Source organism: Neomonachus schauinslandi, chromosome 1 (genome assembly GCF_002201575.2).
Source record: "Neomonachus schauinslandi chromosome 1, ASM220157v2, whole genome shotgun sequence".
Lineage (NCBI taxonomy): Eukaryota > Metazoa > Chordata > Mammalia > Carnivora > Phocidae > Neomonachus > Neomonachus schauinslandi.
In genome coordinates this window covers 143,337,692-143,350,279 of record NC_058403.1, presented here as the reverse complement: position 1 = coordinate 143,350,279, position 12,588 = coordinate 143,337,692, and the positions used below count along the sequence as shown (strand labels likewise).

At 35.1% G+C, this 12,588-nt stretch overlaps 1 protein-coding gene across 1 annotated transcript in view; it reads right to left on the bottom strand.

Annotated features, from left to right (window-relative positions):
* Window positions 1-12,588, bottom strand: part of STT3B (STT3 oligosaccharyltransferase complex catalytic subunit B) — a 99,866-nt gene that overhangs the window by 21,758 nt on the left and 65,520 nt on the right. The gene's annotated exons all lie outside the window — the stretch shown is intronic.

Here is a 12,588-nt window from a genome sequence, read left to right as displayed (position 1 = left end):
CCTAATAATGCACATTCCAGGAATATTAATTATGGAATGGAATTATCCTCAGTGAGGTACTTGAACACAAATGCATAAAAGTTAAGTCTTTTATTATGTGACTCAAACTGTCAATCAATTTGGTTAATGGGATTTCTAGTATCAGCATGTTTCTATCAGTGTTGTGTAGACGCACTGGCAAAGAGTCACTGAGGCAGAAACAGAAAAAAATGGAAACAAGTGATCCTGATCTTGAACACCTACTTAAAAAATTTCAGTTTTCTCACTACAGAATGAGGGTTTGGACAAAAAGATTTGTAGATCGACCCCCACCCTTACAACAATAACCTAAGATTCTATGACCAACAGGCCTTACTAGACACCTACTGCCAAGAAATCAAACCCTAGACGAATACTGAACACACAGAGGCACACTAAAAAGGCCAGGTCTGGGAAAACCTTATGTCATTTATGTATTTTATTTATAGTTAAGTCTACTTATGTCCAAACAGCATCATCACCTCTTAGGCTAGATTTCTCTTTCTTATAAACACTAATGAACACTGAATGTTATAATACTGTCACAAAGTTTGTATTAAATACGATAAATGGCACATGCTGAATAAAAATAAAGCCTTTTAAAAAAAACTCGAGATATTTATGTATAATCATTTAAAAGTGAACATTTTAGAAGTATTTAGTACATTCACAATGTTATGCAAATACCACCGCTCTCTAGTCCCAAAATGTTTTCATCACCCCAAAAGAAAACCCCACACTCATTAAGCAGCTGCTCCCCATTCCCCCCATCCTAGTGCAAGGTAAACACAAATCTTCATTTGTCTCTATGAGTTACTAGTTTGTTCTAAGTGCAAAAGCAATATGTTTTGTGTTTTAGAAAAAAATAAAAAGTAGAAAGTCTCTAGCCCATTTACTTCTTTAAGTCACATTTTTGAGAAATAATCACTAAAAGGTATGGTGAGCACACATAAACATATTCACATTCTCTCTTTTCAAACTCGACTATTATATGCTTGGCAATGTAAAAACGTAAGCAACCACTTGCTTGGGAACTATCAAAGTTTCCTCTCAGGGATCTGCTCATTTCCAGACTTATTCAAAAAGAAGAATAAACCTCCTAATATTCTCAATTCGGTGGTTTTATGCAACCCCACAGAGACACTGTCATTGGTAAAGAAAAAACTCTTCATATAGAAACAGATGCACTAGAATTCAAGTTATTTAATAAGAGTGATGGAGAGTTGTTCAAGAAAAAGAACCTCAATCTCAGAAAACATAAAAGACCAGGTGGGACTTTAATTTCTATTACTTTGTAAACATAGGTTAATATTAAAAAAAATGAATTAATAGAAAGAAGTTCAACAATATTTTACCTTTGAATGCCCTTATCCATATTAGATATGCACCAATGATACAAAGCTGGTAAATGATATATGTAATAATCCAAACTCACCATTTTCTTCTAAGAGAACTGGATTCATGTTTTCCCTAATTTTATATTTTTTGGATCACTGATCCTGTGATGTTTACATAGGGGGATATATGTTCCTCCTCACAGCACTTTTTACTACACAGACAAATATTTCTATTAAAAAAAGTCAAGATTGCTTGCCAGGTAATAAAAAATATCACAAACTCATCTTGCTTAATATTATCCTTCTGCTTGACTCTGTAAAATTAAATATGCATTTCTGTACCTCAATTTAAATTCCATTTACAGAGCTATGTTTTAAAACACAGAAAATAAGAATTAGATATACTTGGGTGGAAAGAAATAGTGAAGTGACTCTCAATTCTTAAAAATAAACAAAATCTTCACTATAAAGTGAAAACATTTTCCTCCAGGCTTTGTACAATAGCATCTAACAGTGTGTTTAAAAATTACCTAATTAATTCATTCAAATATAAACTTTATGTCATTATGGTCAAGGCATTCTAAGAATACAAAAAAGCTATTAAGATCAATTCCATCCTCTAAGAGTTAGACATCTAATTGGGAAAATCAGAGATGTACATAACTACAATACAATGAAGCAAGTACATGTCACGTCGGTGAAAAAGCCTGACTCTACAAAAACTCAAGGAGGGAGAGATCTCTTCTTGACATCAGCACTGAAGAGGCAGTGGAAACCATCTCTGCCATTCTCTAATGTTCTCAGAAGACCTCAACAACACAAACCCACAGACAGCAATCATTCCCAATTCTTCCTATGAACTCTCTAAGGAAACTTGACCAAATTACTTACTATCCATATCTAGCACGACTTTTTATCCATCCATGTTAACCTACTTCTTTTACCCTTTAAACCAGAAGAACAAAGATTTCCACCAAAGTAGTGATCTCTAAGAAAATGCACAATGCCAAAAATGTTGTAAATCATTTATTACATCATGAAAATGTTACCACACTGCCATCCTGTGGAAGCACAGTTACTGGCATTCACTACTGCACATGATATTCTCAATGTACTCGAAGAATTCCAGAAAAAATTGCCATTAGATATTTTACAAGGTATACTATTCTGTTTGATTATTTCCAGCCAAAGAAAATCTCTTTGACTTGGGTCAAATACTAATCTTCTAAACAGAGCCTAAACATCTTTCACTGTTAAAATACCTTATTTTTTATCCAAGGGTATGTATGGGGTAGGGCCAAAATGAAACAGAAAACTGCCGTCCTTAAGGCACACAAATGAGTTGTTCTATAAAAGGTACTGAAACTTATGATTCAAGCTCCATTAAAATTTTAAGTTGTCAAGAAGCTCCTGTTGTTCCCCAAAATAACCTTTAAGTACCTTCTCCCTGACAAAGCAAAGACTTATGTTGATGGTACTCTATACTTATAAGATACTGTTGTACTTCCTTTTACTTAAAGTTGGCAAAGGTTTTGTGAATAATAAATTTCCATTAACTAGGATCCACCATTGCTGGAATGGTGGGGGGTGGGAGGGATGGGGTGGCTGGGTGACAGACATCGGGGAGGGTATGTGCTATGGTGAGCGCTGTGAATTGTTAAGACTGTTGAATCACAGACCTGTACCTCTGAAACAAGTAATACATTATATGTTTAAAAAAAAAAAGAAGATAGCAGGAAGGGAAAAATGAAGGGGAGGAAATCGGAGGGGGAGATGAACCATGAGAGACTATGGACTCTGAGAAACAAACTAAGGGTTCTAGAGGCGAGGGGGATGGGGGGATGGGTTAGCCTGGTGATGGGTATTAAAGAGGGCGCGTACTGAATGGAGAACTGGGTGTTATATGGAAACAGTGAATCATGGAACACTACATCAAAAACTAATGATGTGATGTATGGTGATTAACATAATAAAAACAAAACAAAACAAAACTAGGATCCACCATTAAATCACCGTAGCATTTCTGAGTTCCTTCATCTCCTGATTGATATTTAATGGAAAGGGCTAACAAAATATTCCTTTGCCATTCTTTTCTCTCAACCAAAACAGTATTAACCAAAAGAAACACTGTGGGGAAATATTTGAAAATCCAACCAATTTTGCTTTATTATTAACAAATATGATTAAAGGACTGTAAGACTGCTGAAGCCTTTTCATAAAGATACTCTACTACTTGGTTACTGCGAATCCTGGGTAAATAAGCAGGATGAAGAATGATAAGAAACTTATATGAATTAAAGCTTAAAACAAACAAAAAAAAAACCCACATAAAAATATGAATTCTTCTTCTTAATGATTAACAAACATATATAAGGAAAATAATTTTTCTTTTCCAAAAACACTGCCCATCACTATGTAGAGAATGAACCTTTGTGGGTTTTTTTTTTTTTTAAGGTTTTATTTATTTATTTGAGATAGTGAGAGCGAGCGAGAGCACGAGCTGGGAGACAGAGGGAGAGGGAGAGGAAGAGGGAGAAGCAGGCTCCCCGCTGAGCAGGGAGCCCAACTCAGGGCTCGATCCCAGGACCCTTAAATAATTAACTCCTTTAGAGCTAAGATTAGTTACTAAACTTAATATGCAAAGAAGCAGTAACAGACAAATATCAGCAACCTTAATTCACTCATAAACTAAGTAAAACAAAACGAAGAATTTAAACCATGCAGAGTCACAAATCACGTTATCACTAAAAAACTAAATTTGTTTAGGTTCTTCTTAATGTATCTCTTAATGTCAACTACTATTGCTAACTAGGTTTCTAAATTCATTTAAATAATACCACCAAGAATCTGTTAATTTATACTACACAAAAGCAAGTCTTCTGGACTATGAAACAAGATTCTCAGTAAGAACAGATCCTTAAAGGAAATCTCAGATCTGTTCTTCTAGATGAGAGTATAAAATGATTCACTGCTTCTGTTTAGTTTGTAGAACATGAACATTCGTTGTTTCTATTCACTGAAGAAACCTTTTTGATTAAGCTAATGATTACTGCTAAATCATAGGTAAGACTCTTGTTCTATATATCCTGGGTCTTAAAATAAGATGACAGTAGAAGACTAACCCTTTGCAAACTAAATAATATTAATACAGATAGCAGAAGCAACAGCATCTTCAAGTGCACATCTAGATACAAAATTTTCCCCCAAATAACCATTAAAGTACCCACTGAAAAAGTTGTAAAAGGAATCCTTAAGTATTATAATCTAGGCTAAAGAAAATTTCCCCATCCCTTTCCTCCAATAATTAGTTTCAATGCTTACTACAGGACAGTCATCTGGAAAATTCACTTTATTGAACTAATACTGCAAAAGAACTTTAAAATGAAAACTTCGTACAAAAATTTGGGGGGGGGGGACAAATTGCTAAATTTAGGCAATTATGGTAGTCCCTGTTTGTCTGTCTGCTCTTGGCTCATGTTCCCTTGAAGGTACAATAAAGAAGAAAGGCAAACCAATTAACTCAAGATAAAACATCACTGACAAATCGAACATTCTAGGTAGCACGGGAAAATCATGCTTTGGTGTTATATGGACGTATTCATTCCTTATAAAAATCTATTTATAGGCTATAAATGTAATCTTTCATTGTGGTAAAAATTTATCTGCCACAAATATAAAACTTTTATACTTTATTACTTTCAATATCTCAGATCAAAACTATCAAAATGATTTTAGTTTATTTACATACAGAATCCCTTTTAGGAGTTATTTTATAATAAAAGTTACTATTTAGAGTAGGTTTTAAAGATGTTCTATTACCTATAACTGTGTATCAGCGCAAAAGGGAAAGACACCACTTTGATATTTAGCATTTCTAGCCCATCAATTGTTACTGGCAATTAAAAAAATTGTATTTCTGTATAAGAAACATAATTCTTATGTTGTTTTTTGAATTCTCAGCTGATTTAGAGATGTCATTTTAGAAAAAATTATTCTGTGTCTAGGTGTAATTTTTTTCTTCTCTGAGTTTTCATTTATTTAACTGTAAAATGCAGGTAACTCTAATTTCTTGGGAAAATTACCCTGTAAGACAATAGAAGTTATGTGCAAGACCAGGAATGACACTTCTCTTCTATTCCATCAATTACCCCATGCATCTACCTCAGTACGCTATTGCCCTATAGTCTTTGATTGACAATACTCCTAAGGCCTTAGAATGGAATATGTTAATAAAGATAAGTATTAGTACAGATAATAAAGAGTCAGTGTCATAAATACTTTAGCTGTTAAACTTCATGTGAACAAATGGGAGCTGTTTCTGATCTTAAGCCAATAAAATTAAAGCCTGTCATAGTGTTTTTCAAGGGACATTACCAAAACAAAGAATTCTATATATTTCAAAAAATAAAACTGGTAGTCTTCCCTATTTAAGCAGATATCAGATTTTATTTTTAACAAGAATGCATTTAGGAGCAGAGATAGGAAAGTGTATTTGTGTCTAAGAAATTAATGATGGTAGCTAAATCTTTTTTTTTTTTTTTTTTTTAAGATTTATTTATTTGAGAGAGCGAGAATGAGAGAGAGAGAGAGAGTACATGAGAGGGGGGAGGGTTAGAGGGAGAAGCAGGCTCCTCGCCGAGCAGGGAGCCCAATGTGGGACTCGATCCAGGGACTCCAGGATCATGACCTGAGCCGAAGGCAGTCGCTTAACCAACTGAGCCACCCAGGCGCCCCGATGGTAGCTAAATCTTAAAAGGGTAGATACTGGAAAATAAAAATCAAGAAATAGGAGTTTCAAGTTGTGCTACTATGTTTTATAAGAAGAAATATATATTTGGTCTTCATCCACTGTTCCTCGCACAGAGCTCCTAAAACCGGTGGAATTTCCTAAGTGATGAGAATGATTAAGGTATCTTTTATTATGTTTCTGAGGTGACTTTTGCATCTCACATAAGGATAAAGGCTGGCTGCCAAAGGGAACCACATGATTAGTGGGTTGGAATATCAATCCCACCCCCCTGACCTCCAGGGATGGGTGAGAGGTTAAAGATTGAATTCAATCACCAATGGCCAATGGTTTAATCAATCATGACTGTAATGAACCTCCATAAAACCTCAAAAGGACAGGGTTCCAAGAGCTTCAGGTTGAATAAGTGGAATTTGGGGAAAGTGGAGTGCCTGGCAAGAGCATGGAAGCGAGAGCATGGAAGTTCCATGCTCCTTCCCCATACCTGGCCCAATGCATCTCTTCCATCCGGCTGTTCCTGAATTACATCCTTTTATAATATACCTGTACTCTTATAATTACTCTAGCAAATTAGTCAAACCAAGGAGGGGATCATGGGAACCTCTGACTCACAGCCATATGGTCAGAAGCACAGGTAACAAACCTGGACTTGTGACTGGCATATAAAGCAGAGGCCAGTCTTGTGGGACTGAACCTTAACCTGTGGCATCTGATGCTACCTAAGGATAGATGGTATCAGAATTGAGTTGAGTGGCAGGACACTCTGCTGGTGTCAGAGAACTGTTTGATGGTGTGGGAAAACCACCCCCACACGTTGGAACTGATGAAAGGAACCCTTTAGAAGCTTATTAGTGGTAAAAAGCAAAAGAAACCACTGAAAGAACTGAAAGTGGCTGTCTCACATAAGAATTTAGGGAGCGAGCCAATCAAGGAAGTGGAAAAAAAGACCTGCTGATTTTGCTTATAAGCCTTGTAGTAATATTGGACTTTCTCAATTATATACATTATATTTTAAAATTATAAATAAAAATAAGCACACCACTCTATTATTAAGTTGTGTTTTAGTTGCTATTTGGTACTTTATGTAACAGACCAGTGTTATTTCTCTGCTACTTCTCTCATAATCAAAAATAGTTGTAGTGAAAGTTTATTTTCATTAAAAAAAAAAAAAAAGGAACAATCTTTAGATATCCTCAGTCTTTATAATCACCTCTCAGCCTCTGGAATTCTTTCTTCCTGTCTAATTATTCCTTCATAATTTTAACATCAACAGCAAGAGGCAAACACTTAAACAGCACTTTTCATTTAACCTTAAAATTCTGCAAGGTGGGAATTATCTCCATTTGATTCATGAGGACATTAAGGCATAAAGAAAGTAAGTAATCTGCCCAAAGTTGCACCACTAGTAAGTGACTAGACCAGGAATTGAATCCTGTTAATTTGACTCTGCAGTTCATATTCTTACCCCATTATGGCACCTCTCATTTATGGTTACATCATCACAAACCCTCTGTAAGTCTGTTTCTATACTATTTTCTCCTCTCAAGATCAAGATTTATCTCTAAAACTTTCAGGACATAGTCAGTTGGAAAGCCTAACAAGACTTTCCTGAAACTCAAAAGTCAAAACTGATTTTCACAGACTCCTTCCCATTTCCATTTTGTTAATATGCTATAATTACATTGTAATAATGAAATTATGTTGTATAATATAAGCTCCCTAGAAAAAGACCACCTTTTGATCATCTGTGCATCCTAATGGCTGGCACAAAACGTAGTATCTATTAAATATCTAATTCTCTAGTGAACCGATTTGCTTAAATTTCCTCCAAAAAAAGGTAAAATTAGACAAACTAAATTTTAGTGCTTCCAGCTTTTGTATCCTAGAATTTTTACATGCAATTTTTCTTTTAAGTTTTTCTGTTGTTTAGCATTAGATATATTTTGTTTATCTATGCCAAGTATAAATATGATGCCTAAAATTTATGGTTTTACTTTTATTTTTTGGTTTTACTTTTTAATTAAAAAAATTTTTTTAAGTAAGCTCTATGCCTAATGTGGAGCTTGAACTCATGACCCTAAGATCAAGAGTTACATGCTCCATGCAATGAGCCAGCCAGGTGCTTTCCTAGTTTTAATTCACTTAATAGCAGGATTCTCTTTCTTCACTCACAAACTCTACAATCCTTAAATAATTGGTACAGAACTAAAATATATGGTATGTCTATAATACTTAACTCTTTATATGATGGTTCCACCAGTAAATATTACCATAAAAATACATTTTAGATAAAAAAGTGATTCTGTTAAAAAAAAAAAAAAGTGATTCTGTTACTCTCCTTACTCAAATGACCTTACTAAAACAGACAATAGGGGTGCCTGGGTGGCTCAGTTGGTTAAGCGACTGCCTTCGGCTCAGGTCATGATCCTGGAGTCCCGGGATCGAGTTCCGCATTGGGCTCCCTGCTCGGCGGGGAGTCTGCTTCTCCCTCTGACCCTCCCCCCTCTCATGCTCTATCTCATTCTCTCTCTCAAATGAATAAATAAAATCTTTAAAAAAAATAAAATAAAATAAAACAGACAATAAACAAATTCCTCAGTGACATTTAAAAATCGTTTATCAATACTAGAAACTAATTTCTTCCTTCTCATTAAATTATTATTCTAATTTAATGAGACCCTTAACAACCATCAGAGATAAAATTCACATTCCTGTAAATGAAAAAGCAAGTCTCATTTATTGTGAATTCAGTACATGCTCATTGTAGAAAATCTGGAAAGCAGAGAAAAGTATGAAGAAAAAATATCAGTAGTAATCCTTATTGTCTTCCTGCCTTTTATTAACATTTTCCTATATCATCAAATACCAACTTTAATGATGCCATAATATTTCATATGATATGGCAACACTACAATTTAAGTGTAATTTAAATGTCCAATAGAAAAAATAAAATTTAAATCTGGGCATTTAAACTATTTTCACAATTATAACTTACATCATAGTGAACACCCCTAAATATGTCTTCATATCTTTACTAATTTCTTTCATGATAAGAAGTGTGATAAACTTTATAAAGGCTAAATAACTTCACATCCCATTAGTGTTAGGTGATACCTGCAAACCAGTCTTTCTATAAATGCAAAATAAGATATGGGTGTTCTTTTTTCTTGTTAAAACATCAGAATCCTATTTGTAACGTAATTTTGTATAATTCACATCCCAATATAGTGACATATACCAAGTACAAAATATAACTTCACAAAATAATTTAACTTTATACAACAATTCCTCCCCACCCAAATTTCAAGTAGTAGGGGCTTTTCTTATCCCTTAACCCCCCAATTCCCCCCACTCCTGTGCCGTACCTACCCTATACAACCACATTATCTTCCATGTGCCCCCCTTTCCACATATGAACAAACTTGAGTTTTCCCTGGCTTACCAACAGATTCTAAATACTCATGCAAAAAATTTACTGAAAGAGAAAACCATTTTTCATAATTATTTCAAATGATTCATTTTTACTTCATTTAATTTGATACTGAGAACTCAATCAAACGTATGGTTATGAGTTTGCCATTTATCAATCATTATTTCTTTAAATGTTTCTACTTATAAGGAGAGAGAACTACAAACAAAGGATGTTAGGTGGTAAAATCAGAGGACAACCTGTATATATACTTTATAACGCTTTCATATTTTTCAGGACCATTCAGTTAAACTGAACTTAAATCTTTTTTTTTTTTTAATTTATTTGACAGAGAGAGACACAGCGAGAGAGGGAACACAAGCAGGGGGAGTGGGAGAGGGAGAAGCAGGCTCCTGGCCGAGCAGGGAGCCCGATGCGGGGCTCGATCCCAGGACCCCGGGATCATGACCCGAGCCAAAGGCAGACGCTTAACGACTGAGCCACCCAGGCGCCCCAAACTGAACTTAAATCTTGATACATTTAGGATAAAGAAAGAGAACTGACTGTTCTATATACCATCACTTTCCATCCATTTAGAAGTAAACTATGAAAGAGCATAAAAATCACCTAAAATACTCTTAGTTATATGAATGTAATAAGCGATTAAGGAACAAGGAAGATGGCGTAGAGTTTGAATACTATGAAATTACCTGAGGCGTTCACTAATCTAACTTCACACATATATATAATATGCCCAAACTATTTTATTTTTCTTCCCCCTGAAAAGAAGAAATATTTTCAAGAACCAACTAAAGCAGTATTGAGTACTTTTGTAAAGTTACCAGAGAAATCCTATTCATCAAATACAAGGTCTTTTCTTAGTTCTCACCCTACTAGATCTTAGTGCTAATACTCAAAGGAATTGGGCACTGCTCATGTTTTAAACTTTTATGTAGAAAATCCTTTCATTTGACCTCTTTAACAATGTATTTATCTGGCTACTTCTGACTACTTTGGCTCTTCTTCCTCTCCCTGATTCAAGGACATTTAACAAGTCTATCCCTTAATCTGCTGCCCACTCTAATCCCCTGACCAGTAAATTTTCAAGACCTGGGGCACCTGTGTGGCTCAGGTGGTTGGGCATATTACTCTTGATTTTGGTGCAGGTTGTGATCTTGGGGTCACTGGACTGAGCCCTGAGTTGGTCTCTGTGCTCTGTGCTCGACTGGGAGTCAGCCTGAGATTCTCTCTCTCCCTCTGCCTCCCTAAAATAAATATATAAATCTTTGGGGAAAAAAAATAAATTTTCAAGACCCAAAAGTTTTTAAATTAAACAACCTCATAGCTCCCCCCATTACCATTTAACTTAAAAAAAAATCCTTTCCTTATATATTTCTAAAACAGAAAGTTGAAACTTATAGTTGAATCTATCATTCTCCTTTCTGGATCCCAAAGACTGTTTACAGTGTGTTCAGAGTAGAAATGTATCACAGGTTGATGTATTTCAATAATAAGGTATTTATTTATATGGTAGGCACACAGTTACAGTAATTTTTAGCATCATGGGTTATGTAGCCATAAGTTCAAGCTTCACCCACATGATCTTGAACAGATTACGTCCTTGTTTCTCCATCTGTAAAAATGAGGATAGTAACAGTATGTACTACACACAGTGTGGTTATGAAAATTAGTTAAATACATGTCAAAAACTCAGGACAGTTTGTGGTGTAAAATAAGCACTCAATATATATTAATAATTTCAGTAGTGACTGTAACAAAGTATGATAAAAATGACTATATATGAATTTAATTGATATGATTCATATACTATAAAATTCACCCTTTTAAATGTACCATTGAGTGGTTGTTTTTTTTTTTATTATGGTCACAAAGTTGTATCTATTACCACTATCTAATTCCAGAACATTTCCTCATCCCAAAAGAAACCCCATACCCAATAGCAGTTACTCTTCCCACTCCCCAAGCCCCTGGTAACCACTAAACCTACTTTCTGTTTCTCTCTTTTTAAAAATATTTTTATTTATTTGTCAGAGAGAGAGAGCACAAGGAGGGGGAAGCATCAGGCAGAGGGAGAAGCAGGCTCCCCACTGAGCAAGGAGCCTGATGTGGAACTTGATCCCAGAACCCTGGGATCATGACCTGAGCTGAAGGCAGACGTTTAACCGAATGAGCCGCCAGGTGTCTCCCACTTTCTGTCTGTAAGGATTTGTCTATTCTGAACATTTCATACAAAAAGAATCCTACAATACATGGCCTTATGCGTCTGGCTTATCTTACTTAGCATAATGTTTTCAAGGCTCATGATGTATCAGTACTTCATTCCTTTTTGTGGCTAAATATTCCACTGTATGAATATACCATACTTCATTTATCCATTCATCAGTTGATGGACATTGGGTTGTCTTCACTTGTTGGCTATTAGAAATAATGAATACTGCCATGAACATTAGTGTACAAGTTTTTGTGTGAATAATTACTTTCAATACTCTAGGGTATATACATGGGAATAGAACTGCTGGGTCATATGGGAACTCTATGATTAAGTTTTTGAGGAACTGCCAAACTAATATGGTTTTTTTTTTCCTTAATTAAGTAAATAAGCTTTATATTTTTGTGTTACTGCTTACCAACAACATTACCATAATGGAATTGTATTATTTTACTAAGACACTGGGTTCAGACCACAACTTCTGATTAATTCAACACATAGAAGTTCTGTCATAGAAAATGAGCTCTAAGATTTGAGACAACATCTCTCATTAAGCATCTTATTCAAAAGACATGTTTTAACCTAGAGAGAAAAAGATTTCATAGAAAAAAGGTTCAGTCTATGCTATTGTCTGAATGAGTGTGTCATTCCCCACCCCCCAAATTCTTAAGTTTAAAACCTAATGCCCAAGGTGATGGTATTAGGAGGTAGCCTTTGGGAGGTAATAAGGTTCTGTGGGCTATGGGGAATAGTACCCTTTTAAAAGAGGTCCAGAGAACTAGTTCATCCCTTCTATCAGGTAAGGACAAAGCAAAAAGGTACCAGCTATGAACCAGGAAAGGAGCCC